Below are 16,790 nucleotides of genomic sequence, written 5' to 3' on the forward strand. Positions count from 1 at the left end.
AAAAAACTCAAGAATCTAATTTACAGCTAAAAGATATGTATAGTAAGATACATAATTTAAAATGTCTTGAAAATTCTGAAAATATGATTAAAAATGAAATAAAAATTTACTTATTTCAAGGAGATTTCGAAATGAATATGCATAGATAATCATCATTGAGTTTATTATTGATGTAAGCAAGGTAAATATTTACTGGTACATTCAGGGAATAAAAATATGCACTATCTTCATGTTTCTGTTTTAGTAATAAACCATTATTTTCAAACTAGCTTCAGCATACAAAAATAACTTTTCCAACAAAGATTTTATCCCAAAAATATAACAGAATAAAAGATAATATGTATAGGTCTAACTGCTTTATTGCCTGAAAGATTTCTAAGAACTGCAGATATGCTTGACTGATCACTGATCAAAGTTAACCTATCCCTGGTTATACTGCTCATTTAAAGTTTTCAATTGTAGGTATGAAATGCATGAGGATTTAGAACTAATTTGAAGCATTAAGAATAAGACTTTTATAAATCTTAAAAATTTTAGTAATAAATTATGAAAGTTTTTAAATTAAATATTTTAAGCAAAGCTTTATTCAGAATCTTAATTTGTATAAAAAACTTACTTGTCCGTACAAATGATTCGATTATTTTATATACATGAAGAATTACATGAAGAAATGTATGAAATAATATGGCATACATAAAAATACTTCACATTTAAGAAGCTATTAAAAAATTTAACTGAAAAATTCCAAGTAATTTTTTTTTACGTTTAGGAGGGAGAGATGGAGGACACTAAAATAAGAATTCGTGACAAAAAGTGTTTTCATTTACCTTCATGTTTATAAAAAGCTGCATGTTTTATTACATAGCAATAAAATTCAGTTTGTTAAATAATGCAATGATATTCAGTTTATACTACTTTTGTTCAAAATAAATTATAGTTTGCCAGAGAGCAATTTGTTTATTACAAACAAATGTAAAAGGAATTATTTATCTACTACCACAATTTACTTTTAATTGTTTCTCACGTAACAGAATATTTAAAGATCTTTCTCAAACTAAAGGTTTCTCAAAATTAATGTCAATTGCAGCTCTTCCTAAATATCCTGATTAAATTATTACAATAATGTCTAATCTTTTAAAATGAAGGATAATGGCGTTATTTTCAATGAGTGAAGTAGCACAATGAAATTAAAATATGCTTTATAAATTTTTTTAGAACCATATACATTTGAAATTCATTTAAATTTTATGATTTAAGCGATCACGAATTTATTACATTAAATCTCAAATATATTCTCTTCTAGTACGATAATCATAAAATATCACAGCAAATAAATTCTTTTATTTTTATTACAGCTTGTTGCTTACATTAAAAACAACTTTAATTACCAGACCGTATTCTTGACATGCCATTTTACATTCCATTAAACGAATTTTCAAGGCTAGTGCTTCCATAACTATTTAATATTTAATGCTTTTAATACACCTCTTGCAAACAAGCATTCATAAAGCATAGCATACCTCCTCCCCCCACATTTCTCAGTTGGCGTGAATGCCAATCGATATATATCTTTCAGCAAGTTTTCACAAAATATTCATAACACAGAATATTAGAAATATATTTACGATGGAATATATCACATCAAGAGAAAGAAAAACTATATTTATTAAATGTACTCACCCAGAGAAGCAAGATATTTTCAAATCTCCCAGCGTCTCGGCGATGTCTTCCATGGAAGCCGCCATGTTGGCAATACGTCATTAAGAGAACGCGCCCGCCATGGGCAGCTAAAATTCCAGCCTTGTTAAGCCTAGCCGCTAAAGTAACCGTGCGGCATGGAGAAGAGTGTAAATACTTTATGTATTTACAATTAACTGACCTGTTCTGAAACTGGAAGGGTGTTTAAACCGGTTTTGTTAGATGCTTTATATGAATACTGATGAGATACAATAAGATAGGATCAATCAATTTTGTTGCATGTTTTCTTGGGTGATACTCAAGCAAATTGGTTTACTTCTTCTGAGACTAATCGATATTTTTTCATCAATACCTCCATTTTCCATTAGTCTTTTCACTAAATAAGGCAACAATAATTAGTTTGATTATGATTATCAGTTGCATTTGTGAATACTAATTAAACTATTCGCAGGGCGAAATACGTTAAGTCACATACCGTTAACTATTCTTTTCAAAAAAGACTGAAAATCAGATTTTGCTTAATAAATTATTCTCATGAATATTACATTAACATTTAATCATCGTCAAAGAGAATTATATAGTAACTGCACTGTATTATTTCGCATCATTGATTCAGTAACTGAAATGTACATTTATTAGGATTTTTCAATTAATAAATTTTAAAATTAGAAAAAGAAAAACTTGCAGATTGATATAGATTTTCAACAAAGTTCTATCGATTTCGAGGAAGCTAACATATGTTCACCTTTGCAGAGGAAAAAAATTGTTTTCATTAAGAAGAGGGACCTCTATCAGTCATATTTACTTCTGAAGAAGAAAGAAATGTGTCAGCCACTCTAAAAATCAAGAGTTTAATCAATGCTCACCTAAGGTCTTTTCTCCTTCCCGTCATATTTTACAATTTACATAACTTTATATAAGTAAGTAAGTAGCTCTTCGATGTCAAATTGATACTGACACTTATTCCAAAAGGAATGAAGTGTTTTTTTTTTTTTTTTTTTTTTTTTTTTTTTGTCATCTGTGCTGCAGTTACTGAATTGCAGGTTTTCCTGAATATAACTTCATGATAAAATGAAGATAAAAGTTTCATTTTCAGTTGTAAGCCAACAGCACATCCTTTGTATCATACAATCAGTTTTTCTCTCGTGTTCCCAATATTTGCATACGTTAATTTGCTTTCTTAAAAAAAAAAAAAAACGATTTCTGTCATTTAATTTTATATCTGTTTCTAAAGCATTTATTTGAGTTTTTAATGGGAAATAAACAGACGTGATTTGCATTCCATTTTTCTCTTTCTGTCTCTATGATTCACATAAAGGATATGTATTGAATTTCACCATTATGCATTCGCTTTATACATGCTTACAGTACAATACAAATAATAGACGGATAATTAAAGGTTATAAAATTATTCACATCACAAAAATGTCCTAAAAAATTTGATTTCATATCCATCCATTTCATCATATAATTATTTCAAGTAATAATTCATATGAAATATTAACTATAAGCCACAAACACTGCAAACCGGTGTATTTTAAGTTTAATAATCATTTATTTATATGCAGTGAATCCTCTCTATTAGATGACCCTCTAAAGTTTCAGTTTATTTGGGTCTTCAGTAGAAGTGGTCGCCTTAGACAGATAATGTTCAATACTGGTGTTTATTTATGTTTTCAGAAATACCATCGTTTCAAATTTTATCGCACGATTCAGAAATAATATTCTTACAATCCAAAAACCTCAAGCTCTCGAAATCAATTTACATTCTGGTGAGGAAACGGAAAGAAGAAGTTACAGTAAAGGCTGAAAATATAAATTACTGGTTAATTTAAATATTCTATTTTGCAATATGTATATATAGAGAGAGATTACAGTATGTATATGCACATATGAATGTGTGTGTTACGATAAATATATCCATAATCTGAGAAGTTATAGTTGAGGCTGAAAATATAAATAGCTGGCTAATTTAAAAATTAAATTTTACAATATATAAATTGCAGTATGTATATGCACATATGTGTGTGTAACGATAAATCTGTCCATTTTTTTTTTATTCCTTTCACTTAGCCGTTAAATAAGTAATCTTATTTCTGAACTGTTTTAATTATATTATCGACATTACTTCCTCAACAGAATAATCTTTGTTGTAATGAAGACGTGTATAAATTAACTAAAGCTTGCAGAGTTAGAGCACCTGGTGAAACATTAAGATGAATGCTTTTAAGGTGACACATAAATGTGTAAACAGAGGCGTTTGAATGCATGAAAGGCGACATGAAATATCTTAATCACGGAAAGCAGGTGCAGAAAACTAATTACACAGAGATTAATCCCTTAATCGCCAGACAGAATGAATGAAGAATCAACAAAAACTAATTATTACCTAGAAAAATTAGTAATGACTTTTACTGAAATTTTGCAAAGGCTTATTAACATAATAATTAAAGGTAATTTTAAAGAGTTTTAGGGATAATAATAATAACAAACAGAATACAAAAGCAGATGTTTACTGATTTCTTTATGGGATGTTTTCAGAACATGTGCATGTTATATAACATCTGTTTTTAATCTATTTATTTATTTTGTTCATTAAGAAATCAATTACAAAACAAACCCCTATGCTTAAAATCTCTTTACATGTATGTTTACATATGTTTGCTACGCAAACGCTTACAAATTCAGCTGCAAATTACAGTGGTTATTTACAATGGTTATAACATATAATTTCCTTTCAAACTTAATGAGGTGACTCAAACTGTTAAATGCTTTCATGATTTTATACACTACATCAGTATTTAAGAAACTCCACGGAAAAAGAAGATGAAAAATCTATTGTCAAGTAATCTTCAAAAGTCTCCGTGTACACTAAAAATGGATTAAATTTAAATACATGTTGAAATAACTTTCTTATAAGAGATTTAAAACCGTCTTGAAATACTGTCTCAATTACTAACCATACAAATGCGTATAAACTGTATAAGAAAACCCTTATATATATTTTATATACAGTTTTACAATGTACTCGGTAGGCAAATTAGAAATGAAAATTATTAATAGCTCATTATCCAATTGCAGAAATGTCTAAGCAGTGCTTCATAAGCATTACTTTGACATGAAATTGTCAAACATTTACACAAATATTTTTACAAAGTACTAAGACCTGCTCATTTTTAAATAACAGAAAAATTAACAATTAAACACATTTTGCCCAAATTATTGATCCTATCTCTGTATTTCTTTCCAAAATAACAGAAAATCCTATTAGCATTAACATTTCGTACAACTTATATACTATATAGGTACTAAACATAAGATGCACACAAAACTATCAATCTCAGAGTGGGAGGCACTGAATAAAATGTTGCAGATGAATTTTTATAACTCAAGTTATTAAATTACAGTCAACTAAAATAACAACTAAAACTAAAAGTTTTAATAAGTTAACAACTAAAAAGTTTAATAATTAACAAGTAACATTGTACAACTCCGACTACATATAGAAAGAGCATCTTTGAAAAATAAACTACCTTAAAAAAATTCAAATTAGAAACTGTCATTAAGTTCTAAATCCTTTTCAGAGGGCTAAAAATTTTAAACTTCGCAAACTACTCTCAACAATGAAAATTCAAATCAAAATTTTAAAAAAGTGCAAATTCATTTAACTCGTTATAATCAATGGAGAGGATGTAAATTAAACATATAATTGGTTTCAACGTATTTATGCATAAAGGGGGAGGAAAATGGGAATAATGTTAATGTAAGATATCTCTTTAAAAATTGGGGGGGGTAGAATTAAAGGGAATTCTATATATTCTGAATAATATGAATATTAAAATAATTCATAACACATAGTTCTAAAATCTAACATCCTTTTTACTAAAGCACATTGCATTATGTATTATACTTATTTAGGGTCATTTGTTAAAACTATCATGCTTATGAAAGTGATTAATTATTTTGACTGAAACTATTACAATGAACATCAGGGAAAAATAAAACAACCATTAAAACGGTTCACTTAATGTTTATAGAAGCATCTGTTGATATTATAGTTAATTGGCCATTAGCAGTTAGTACTGAAAATCATAAATAATCTTTGGCCCAGCAGCGGCGAAGCGGTAAAATCGCTGACAACTGGTAGTTCCGACCTGGGTTTGATTCCAGCAAAACGGGCTAGCTGCATAGGCGTTTTCGTGGTTTTCCCCATATATATACGAGCCAATTTCCCTTAGGGAATCCTCCCCGAAAGAATTCCTTCCCTTAGGCAGACAACCCTAGTGTGCTTTGCCATAATGTACTAAACCAAATGATCGTTGTTTTCATTCGGTCTCTTGTCGTTAATAAATTAACTGATTTTTGTATTAACTAAGCGAAAACATTGTTTATGCAATGCGTTCGATTACGAAAGTTTTATGAGTAATCCAAAGCAATTCTTCGACGTAATTATCCAAATAAATATTCATGCATAAACAGCAGTTTGTAGCCCATTTTAAATTCTTCTTGAAAACTAGAAGCAAATCTGATCGTTATTTTTTAAGTGGAAAACTTTTCCAAACCTGGATGGTAAAAATTAAAGATAAATTATGATTCTTATGAATACAGCTACGTGAGTTGGCAGGAAAGTTTACGGAGCAGAATAAAGTTATAAATTATACTGTCACACTTTGGAAAGACTAGACAATACAACTTCAACCTAAAACGGGCGGAGTCATGTGAGAAAGCAATTCAAACGTAACTCCAAAAAATAAAAATTACAATTTGCAAAATGGCAACACTACCAACCATTCTCAGGTATTACCAAATAGGCATTAGAAAACGTCTTCTTCATAATTTCTCGCATAAATTTTTACGTGAGAATTTTAAATAGCTGATTCCATCCGAAAACGTTTTCCAGCTATAATTATGTTCCCATAAAAGACCTAAGCTGATATAATGAACAAGTGCGCGGATACCATAATTTTCGAATCGGAAATGGAAGAAATATTCGTCTGCACTTCATATTTTTCATCCTCATAGCAATTACCGATGGTCATATGATTATATCTGTTGCCATTAGTTAATGTTTATCCTTTATGACAGAAAACGGCAGATTTCCTTAAAATGAAACCACCGCTTGAAATTTTAAAAGAAAACAAAGAAAAGAATCCTTGCAGAAGATCCCGCGTATTTTCAAAATGCGAGCAGTCACGATAGGCTATTAGTACGCTAGAAATTATAGTGCACAGAACAGGGACAACATTATGTTTCCCTAGCGCTAGAAGATCGTTGTTAGCCAATTGGAGGGTGTCTCTCACCCCGGGGGCAGCGACAAATGACGATTTCACTAGAAAGTTATTGGTTATCCCCCCCAACCACCGCCGCCAATATATTCATCTGTTGAACGTTGTCTGAAAGAAACCCGCAACTTCAATCACGCGAAAAGGGAATGATGAAAAAGGAAATCATCATGTAAAAGCTCAGAGTTACGGATAAATCTTGCGTACTGAATATTCCTGGGTTTTTTTTTTTTCCCTCCCTGTTAATTTAATAATTCGATCTAAATAATTCAACAAAATAATAAATAATAACAAAAATTCTAAATAAAAATTCAGCAAGATTTTCGGAACCTTTCTTCTGATTATGCATTACTGTAACAGTTAAAACTACAGTAAAATTATCGCCACATATTTCAGAATAGACTTATATTATATTGATTGTCTTTTAAAGTTATTTCATTTTTGTACAAAAGCCAGGATATACTTAGGTAATTGTAAGCATTATTATAATGCTTAAATATAACTTAAAAAATTTATACCATTAATATCTGTGCACGGCTGTCTGTTTGTGACATTATCTCCTCAGGAACGGCGGGGAGTTCAGTTTCGAGAGAGGTTCCACCGAATTCCAAAAATTGGTAGCCATTTCGACCATTCTCATCTTCGTACGACTTTAATCAACCGAGATATTAATTAAAAACTCTGAAAACACTAATTTTCGCCCTCATGTTTCCGAGTGGCAACAGTCTCGCAAGCTGCAGTTAAAAATCAGTGTTGCCACTGCTCATTTTCAAATCGTAGAATTTGTTAAAAATTTTGCAAGTTTTACTAAATATAAAATAAAAATAGCATTGCCAAACGTTAAATATATTCTTCCGGATTCCAAAAATTTGTGTGAAGCCATTTCGACCATTTTCATTTTCGTACGAATTTAATCAGCCGAGATATTCATTGAAAACGATGAAAACGTTAATTTTTGCACTCATTTTTCCAAGGGGCAAGTCTCGCGTTGAGATAATCTGCTGTTTCGAAAAGTGTTGCCACTGCTCGCTTTCAAATTGTAGACTTTGTTAATAAAAAATTTGTAAGTTTTACAAAATATGAAATAAAGTTAGCGTTGCCAAATATTAAACATATTGTTATTACGTAAAGTCCTATTCTGACGTTGAAGAAAGCACGCGATTGCATGTGACGTCATTGTATGTCGAAAATGTTTCGTTAATGTTAACATAATAAATAAATAGCGGCTGCAAATTTTTTGTTTCAGGTTAGGATAATTGACACGATATGTTATTGACACATTAATTATTTTATTGATATTGAGAATTGTTATATTAGATTAAATTTGAATCTTGACGTCATACGTATATATATTATTTTGAAGTGTCAAAAATTTCTGATTCCTGGTTTGGCAACAAAAAAATTACTTACGAATTGGCTGTTGCTTGGAAAGAATGAACTGATTTCATTCATATTGAAATGTTTTTATATTATTTTCTTTTTATGCGTACACAGAACTTATAAATTTTGCTTTGGCTGTAGCCCGCTAGTTTTCTTATATAGTTTGAAGAAAATAATAAGATCATATTTTTTATTTTAAAAAAGAAGCCATTTCAATACAGTTTAAATTTGATTTTGAAACAATGAACAATGAAAATTAGTAAAACAAACAGAAAGTTATTGATAAATAAATATTCATAATCAACTTATCCTAAATTTTTCAGTTTTTAGCTTTTTTTACTTAACCTTTAATGTAATCAATAAAATTCAAGTTTTGAATACTAGAAGAATAATCTTTACAGAATCCCTATATTTCATGAAAATTGTAGTTCGCAATAGTACTAATTTCGACATTTTTTGATGAATATGAAACCAATAAACACAAACTCATTATCACATTTTACTATCATTAATCTTCAGACATGAAAAAAAAAGGTATCAGTGGTCCGAACTATGGCGATAACGACTAATTAGTTTGCGATAATTATTAAGTGAAAATCAATACCATCAATGGGAAGACTTGCGAAGGTAGAAATAATTCATCATCCATACCGATGGCAGTTAATCAATAACGCTCAGTCTTTTCCTCGCAAAGTTGATAACAGTTTGATCTCGTAACTTTGCGAACCTTTCAAATAGAATTCAGTTTTATTTCCAGTCGAAGAATAGGCAGGCGCCATTTGCTGTAATTATTTAGGGTAAATTAATCGATCATATAACTACTGGCGCCAGTACACCCACGTGGATGCCTATTATAACAGCAAAGCCATTCAATCATCACAGACGCTTTGGCATTACAAAAACTGCAAATATATATCAAGAGGTAGAAGACAAGATAACAAGTGAATCAAGCTTTTACTTGATCCACTTTTTATCTTGTATTTTTAAAAATACTGATACCAAACTGGAAGTTTATCACTGAAGAAACATATAGTTTCTTTTTAACTCAGAAACACGTGCACATAATACATAACAGAACATTTAAAGACATATAGTACAGTCAAGTACATTTGAGTGTGAATATGTGTGTATAAGGTGTTAATATCCAGTGAAAAGGTGTTCTCTTTAAAATCTCAAAATTATACAGTTCTTGAAAATTTTCAGCATTAAATATCCGATTGCTCTGTTAATTAATTATTTTTAATCAATAACTTTGATTTAATCATCGAAATGTTCCACCATCAGCAACTTACAAATTTATTAATTGCGGAATTTTTATCTCTTGTATGTGATTCCACCTTGCTAATAAAATTTATGAAGATTTATTCATAAGTGTATACAATGATAATAATAATAATAGCAGTTTTTAAAAGGGAATGATAAACAGAATGAGTTAAAGCTTCATGCCATCTTTTAAATTACAAAATGCAAAAAACTAATGCGTAATTTTTAATTAATGAGTAGTTAGCGTTTTTAAATAAAAAGACTGAGGTAAAGTACTTTGCCTAACGTGAAGGATTTACTAAATTGACTATCTTCAATTCCGGGAAAAAAACTTACGACACTCACTTCAATATGGTTTAAGTGAATTTCGCAAAAAAATTGTACTATTTTTTTAATTTCTCTGTTATTAGTGAGTTTAAGTAATTAAGTGACTTTGAGCTATAGAAATAAAATACTTGCAAATTTCAGATAGTTAAAATTAAATTCTTTAAAAAATCAAACATCTATTAAGTTAACTATTAAAATATTCCGAAGCTAAAGCTATTATCATTTGAGTTTCAGATGATCTGTCTCCTCAATTTATCATCATTTGTTTACTATCAATGGTCTTGTAATTAACTAATAGTCTTTCAAATAGTCAAGCCAGCTGTTATCTTGGCATTGTTTCAAAATGCTTCTTTCTTCCCCTCCCCTCTCCCCCTTAAAGTCTTAATGCAACGATTTTTAGTTGTCGTTTTTATTTAATTTAATATAATTCTACCTATGAAGGAAATCTTTTCTTTCTGAAAATATAGTCTTTAAGAAGAATGGGTGGTTACGCAGTCTCTCTGAAGTACGTATTATATGAAATGAAATGAAAGTGCTTTCATTTAATTTAGTCAAGGTCATGAGCATGGTGACATGCCAAGGATGATAAACGTCCATTTTGAGGGCAGTGGATTTGGCAGCAATTGACGTATTTCATAGCCCACAGTCCTCTTACCCCTCTTGATTCGTTTCTCTGCAGCTTTCTCAGAAATAAGGAGTGAACGTATTTACTACCCTGGGCAACCTCAGAGAATCACACAAGCAGTTACAAGCATTACTTTCTTACACGGGTATTGACCGACGTCTGTTGTGCTGTTAAAAACACATTGATTTTTGTAGTGATATCTTTGAGCGGTTGAATTCAGTAACAGCATTTTCAATCCACTTCGCACTTTATATGAAGTGAAATCCTACCATTCTTTTTTGAAGACCCCGTACACAGCAACATCATCCTAAAAATAAGTCTTGTCACTAAACAGATGGTCCCTACCGGTAGGAGCGTGAATCCTATCATACACTCGTATCAAAATAAGGTGTAATTTTGCGAATATTAAGACATTAGCGAAAATCTCCTTCATCATAAGCGCAGCCTAAAGACAGGGTGGCAGCCGCAATTGCCAGAAAACACGTCCATAATGATACAAACAACGGCTTCTCGCTCATGCCTACTCGTCAATTAAAGCGGTGTTTTTTTTTATTACTACACTCCACAAAATGGCTCTGTTATAGTTCCTGTCAAAAATGGATGTCTCTATTCAAATGATGAGACAGCCGTTTTCGGGGATCTAAAAATTTTGCATGATCTCGATAGATGCTGCGATCAAAAAGTCGTTAAGTATGTTTCAGAGGTCATCATCAATTTCGAAACGAATTTAAGAGAATCTTTTTTTTTTTAATGCGTGCAAAGAGTCTTAAAAGTAGTTTTTAGAAAGTTGTTTTTAAATTTATAAAGAATTAAACGAATAGTGAATAAGTCCTGTAAAGATTAATGACAATAATATCGCTAAATAGTCTTAAAATAAAGAGCTATGAGAAAAGTCTATCCTTTCTAAAATAATAAAGAAACCTGCTATTCAATATAATAATAGCTCACTATTAACGAGCTTTTCAATCAACAGCGCGCTCTTTTTTTTAACACCCCATCATTTTTTTACTTTTTTAAACTAATGCCACCTCACTTGTAAGATTATAGATGGCTTTATTTCTAACTTCTAAGGGTTTCTACTTAGAAATACAATAAAAATACATAAAATTAATTTTAAATACAACTCTGATTCAAAACATTAAGAAATTTCTCCTCACCTGAAATTTGTACAGTATTGTGTTCGACCGCTTTTAATTTTTTTTAATCACCATAATAATTTTTTCGTGTATGGCTGCTTTAAAATACTTTTAAAATTAGATCAAAGTATTACTTATCACTCTAAAATTCCATGAACGAGCTTCTAGCCCAGCCATTTAGGTTTCAGCTATGCTGTAGAACCATTATGTTATTTTGAAGTTGGAGACCTAAGTCACCAGGGCTCAAATCCTGGACCTCTCAAATACGCATTGAGTAGTCTTCCAATTATATCACGAAGGCATGCAATGCAGAAAGGAACAGGAAAATACCTTATAATGGTAGATTATAAATAACATACAAAATTCTTAATATTTTGCAGAATCCAACTTTACATTGACACTGATTTTTATCGCAATTTTGTATTGAAAATCCGTGCTAATTGTAATGCCTTTTGAAAGGCTCAGAGATTTTCTGCAAAACCACGTGGTATTTTACCTAATTTTTAATTTATCCAATTAAATCTTGGCATGATTAATCACATTGTGACTTAAATGAGTAAAATAAAAACTTCGCAATAACATGATTAAGGGGTTAACATAAGGCAATTTACTTTGAAAGCTACGAAGGTTAATCGCAAATTTATGTTTTGCATCTCAACTAAGCTAAGATTAAAGTTTTTAATTAAAATGAGAAAAAGATAAAAATCAGTAATAAACAAAATTGAATTAGTTCAAAGTAAATTAATTGCTGAAATAAAAACACAGTTTTCTATTAAACCAGTCATTTAATTTAACTTAATACTGGAGCGAATTCATAATTAACAGCGTTAATAAAAATTAAATTAACAAAGACAGAAATTAAAAATGTTAACTGGGACAAAATGGACATTAAAGAGAAAACAAATTAATTAGACTTTTTTCCCCCTTGGAATTCAGAGAAAGAGTTTTTTTCGAAGCTGTCTTTATTGTTCTTTTCTTATTTTGGATTACTAACAATCTCTTTTCAGGGGAAAATATTTACAATTTAATTTGCTTAAGGACACATCTGCAAGAACTGTTTGCACTTTTCAACGAAATGGTTATTTGTTCAAAATACTCTTTCAGTTTATGACAGTCTGTACAAATTTCGACACACTTTTGCGTTGTGAGAAAGTGAAAACTCAAATTAAGACCCTTGTCTTTACTCAATAATATTTTACATTAAAAAAATATGTATTACAAATTATTTTAAGACTTCCTTCACAATTCTTCTTTGGAAGATAATATAAGGAAATGATCAATTATTTCGTGAAAAGGATTACTATAATATACAAAAAGTAACTGTAATACTCTTGTGAAAGATGAAATCACACTGGGATCTCTCGAATTCACAGATACCCATCCTTATTTTAAATTAGAAAATCATCCGAAGTTGTTAATGAAACTGCAACCTTCCCCTTCCAGAGTGCAAATCGACTACATATTTATTCGGATTAGATGGGGCAATTAAAATTATGCTACAGTATGCAATTAGTAATAAAATGCATTAAGTATTGATAGACCACGGATAACGTAACCATCGTTGGCTTTCTGCCAAGTATTTAAACCCTCTTTACTTAAGAGTGTTAGAAAAGGTTCAGTAACTCCCTTTTACTTCTTGATTTACTGAGAGGTGTAGAGATAATATTATTGTTATCTTTCATACACGTATTATCGGAGAGCTTCTCTTCCTGTTATTAAATTAAGAGACAAATAAATATAGTCCCAGACTGCGCATGAGTATTTTTTGCCGGCATACGTAAGGTAAAGTAGTAACAGTAATGAACATTTTGCTTTAAAAATTTCACATTTTCGCTCTGTAATCTTACGTTGTAAAAATACCCATATTTTTCCTAAAAAGGATTGCTAAAAAAAGGGGGGAGAAGAAAAACCAATCTACAACTTCAGCTTTGTAAGCTTATGTTGTAAAAACGTCTAGATTTTACTGAATGGTTTGTTGAAAAATAAATAAATAAATAAATAAAAAGGTTGCTTCAGTATTATCTCTTACTTTACAAAGATATGTCTTATGAAAAAGAGGCATGTCTCTGTGCTCAGAAGTGATATCTTAAGCTTGCATAACGTAGCATAACAAGACGTGTTTCTTCTCTTGAAAAAGAGGCACATGCAAACAACCTGGCAGATGCATCTGTCAAAGCAAAATTTTTAGGCGGTAGCAACAGCAGTTAAAAGGTGAGTAAGTGTTTAAAGATAATTGACTCTGAGCCAGGTTACTTGTTAGATCAGAATACTGATTAAATGGAACATCATAATCCTTTTTACTTCAGTTGTGATCGATCTCCTACAGTTTTTTCAACGTTGTTGGAGAAAATGTCATCCATTCATAGCCAAACATTCCTTAAGTTAAATCGTCTTCATTTGTCAGCAAGCTCGGATACTATACAAGGTTCATTTATTATAATACAAGTTTACTGGCTATTTAGAGATAAATCTGTGGTTCATTCTTTACAAGTCAGAATTGATTTTATTATGATTTTTTGTTTCGCATCATACAGAATCTTGATAGCTATTTGTTACTCCTTAAAGGAGTGTTAATAAAAAATGAGGTTTTTCTGTTTGTTAGTTTCCTATTCGTTCAGAATTTGAATAAAACACTAAACCCAAAGGCGTCCATAAACTACACTGCTGCAGGCCTCACATCAATTTAACAATGAATCAGTGCCCTTTATATATATTTATAAGAAAATGCTTTATATTTCTCAAAATAGATTATATATTTATCGAAAAGTGCTGTGTTTACACATATACTTATCACCCCAATATTTGCTCTCAATTTTTTCAATCGGTATGCCATTATCGTTATTATCTTTGTAGACAATCGGAAGGACTTACCAAATACATATTTAATAAACTATTTTATTAGAAAAAATGTGAAAACATTTTCAGGCTCATGAAGTCCGGTCCTAAGACTCCGGATTTAAGGTGCCCTAAGAATTAGAAATATACTATACTTTATTGTGACCACCTCATCCTTAACACGATATCCTCTGAAAGCGACCAGCATTTCTTGGAATATTCAAAGACGACCACTTCCACAGAAGATAAATAGCAACAGCAGCCACGGCTATCGTGTCATAGGGAATTCATGCACTATATATATATGCTGCAAATATACTATATGCTGCAAATTTTATCGCAGTGATCACCTCCCTAAAACGACCACCTCTAAAAGTCACTAGTATTTCGAGGACATAAATAAACATCACTGAACATCACCGCTTGTAGCAGTTACCTAGACAAAGAAGCAAAATTTCTCTGGAATCGCAGGTGGTTGTCTTGGACAGACTTCATAAAATATTTTCTCCCGCTTTTCCACATTCCTTCGTGGTGTAACGGTAGCACACTCGGTGCGTATTCGAGACGTCCAGGTTCGAGTACCGGCGAGGGCACTGCACATTTTCCACGCCTCCTACTTCAATGTAACCTAATGGCTCTATAACTCCACTGCATATACACACACTATATATATATATATGTAACTGTACCATTAACTTCCCTGAATTTCATCTTTAGTGAAGTCTAAATTAAAATATTGTCATTTTATGCTTGTGTAATTTACCCGAAGAATGAAATAAATAAACAAAAGCTGATTTTATCTTTTCATAAAAAGCGTAAATGAATCCCAGAGTTTAAACATCTGCCAAAATTGTGCGACTCAATTAAATAACTAAACCGGTTTTAACAAACCACTTCTTCCTAAGATGAATTTTGTAACTCTGTTCAAAATCTAGGACACGTTGCCCATAATTCTTCCCATTAACATGGGCTATTAACAAACAGAAAAGCTGTCTAAACTATCGATTTTCAGATTCCACGAACTTAATTAATTCTTGACATTCTTATTGGTAGCATGAAGCAATCAGCTGCGGCTACTTTCAGTGAGATGACATCAATCAAGATAAATTCTGACCACCCGCAGGTTTTTAGTCACGATATAACAACCAGTCTTCTGTTGAACTTTAATTCAAAGACTTCCCTCAGTTTAAAAATAGATACATTAAATAACTAAAAAATAATGATTCTCCAGCTTCAGGTTAAAATATACTGTAGCCAAACTCTAAGGTCTTCTTATGCAATATTTGACATTTAGTTTCGGGGTTAAATTTTTTAAATGATCTGAATTATTACCGCTACCGATTCCTTAAGTTCCTACGGTTTTGCAGAAGAAGATATCAATCCTACATATATATATATATATATATATATATAAAGCACTAAGTAATTCTTCATAACGCTGGCTTTCAACTATCTCCCTCAAAGTCTTACTTTTTTGCATAAGCACTGCAAGTTAACAATAAAAAGTTAAATCTAATGTTTGCATCAGATCCCATTTAGTAATCCGTCACATTTAAAATATTGGTGTGCCTCTTTCTGAGATGCATGTGTCAATCTTTCCCACTAAAATTATTATTTCAAATTGAAAGAAATAAAATATTAGAATGAAAAATATTTTTTGTAATTTTGCAAAGTGTTATTTTTAATTCTTAAAATTAATACAATAAAAGCAAAATTAGTAAATTTTTAAATTTCTATAGCTCAGGATTCTGTAGTGCTAAATATCTAATTAATGTCAAAAAAAATCCTGTTTTGAACTGAATAATAATTAGAGTAATTCTTTTATGATTTTATTCAAGTGGCAACGCTTATTTACACGTTTTGCAACGCATCAAAATTTCAATGCTTTTCTAAAAAACGGATTTATAATTTAATAAATAAATACAAAAAAAAAAGTATTTTCAGTAATGTTACAACCACATAAGTTTCAAAACATTTCAGCTCTTATCATCATAGAAACTGAATAGTTTAAAATAATAAAAAATTCAAAACTTAGAAAATTGTATTTAAAGTTTTTTAATCAAACATCCCTTTGTGCAAAATAGACACTCAAAAATTTATTTTCAATACACATTCCAGTTCCCGAAAAATATCTTTATAAATTTTATAGGAAAATTCTGTGAATATATAAGCCATTTCGGTTCAAAATTTAGAAATGTCAACCCTTCCTTCTCTTTAATTTTATTGGAAAAATTCAGTCAGTTG

General features: G+C 30.5%; 2 long non-coding RNA genes across 5 annotated transcripts in view; one reads left to right on the forward strand and one right to left on the reverse strand.

The window, feature by feature from the left end:
• Positions 1-1,908, reverse strand: part of LOC118199411 (uncharacterized) — an 808,537-nt gene extending 806,629 nt beyond the window's left edge. For 2 of the 4 annotated variants that reach the window (XR_015044440.1, XR_015044441.1), the window contains exon 1: positions 1,681-1,908. This is a non-coding gene — a long non-coding RNA (uncharacterized LOC118199411). The remainder of the gene's footprint in view (positions 1-1,680) is intronic. The other 2 variants (XR_004759932.2, XR_015044442.1) reach the window with 2 other exon arrangements.
• Positions 1-16,790, forward strand: part of LOC118199412 (uncharacterized) — a 163,273-nt gene that overhangs the window by 35,201 nt on the left and 111,282 nt on the right. The window lies entirely within an intron of this gene.

The sequence above is a fragment of the Stegodyphus dumicola genome, chromosome 12 (assembly GCF_044657685.1).
Source record: "Stegodyphus dumicola isolate Sdum_Otavi_A_Nest chromosome 12, ASM4465768v1".
NCBI classification, from domain to species: Eukaryota; Metazoa; Arthropoda; class Arachnida; order Araneae; family Eresidae; genus Stegodyphus; species Stegodyphus dumicola.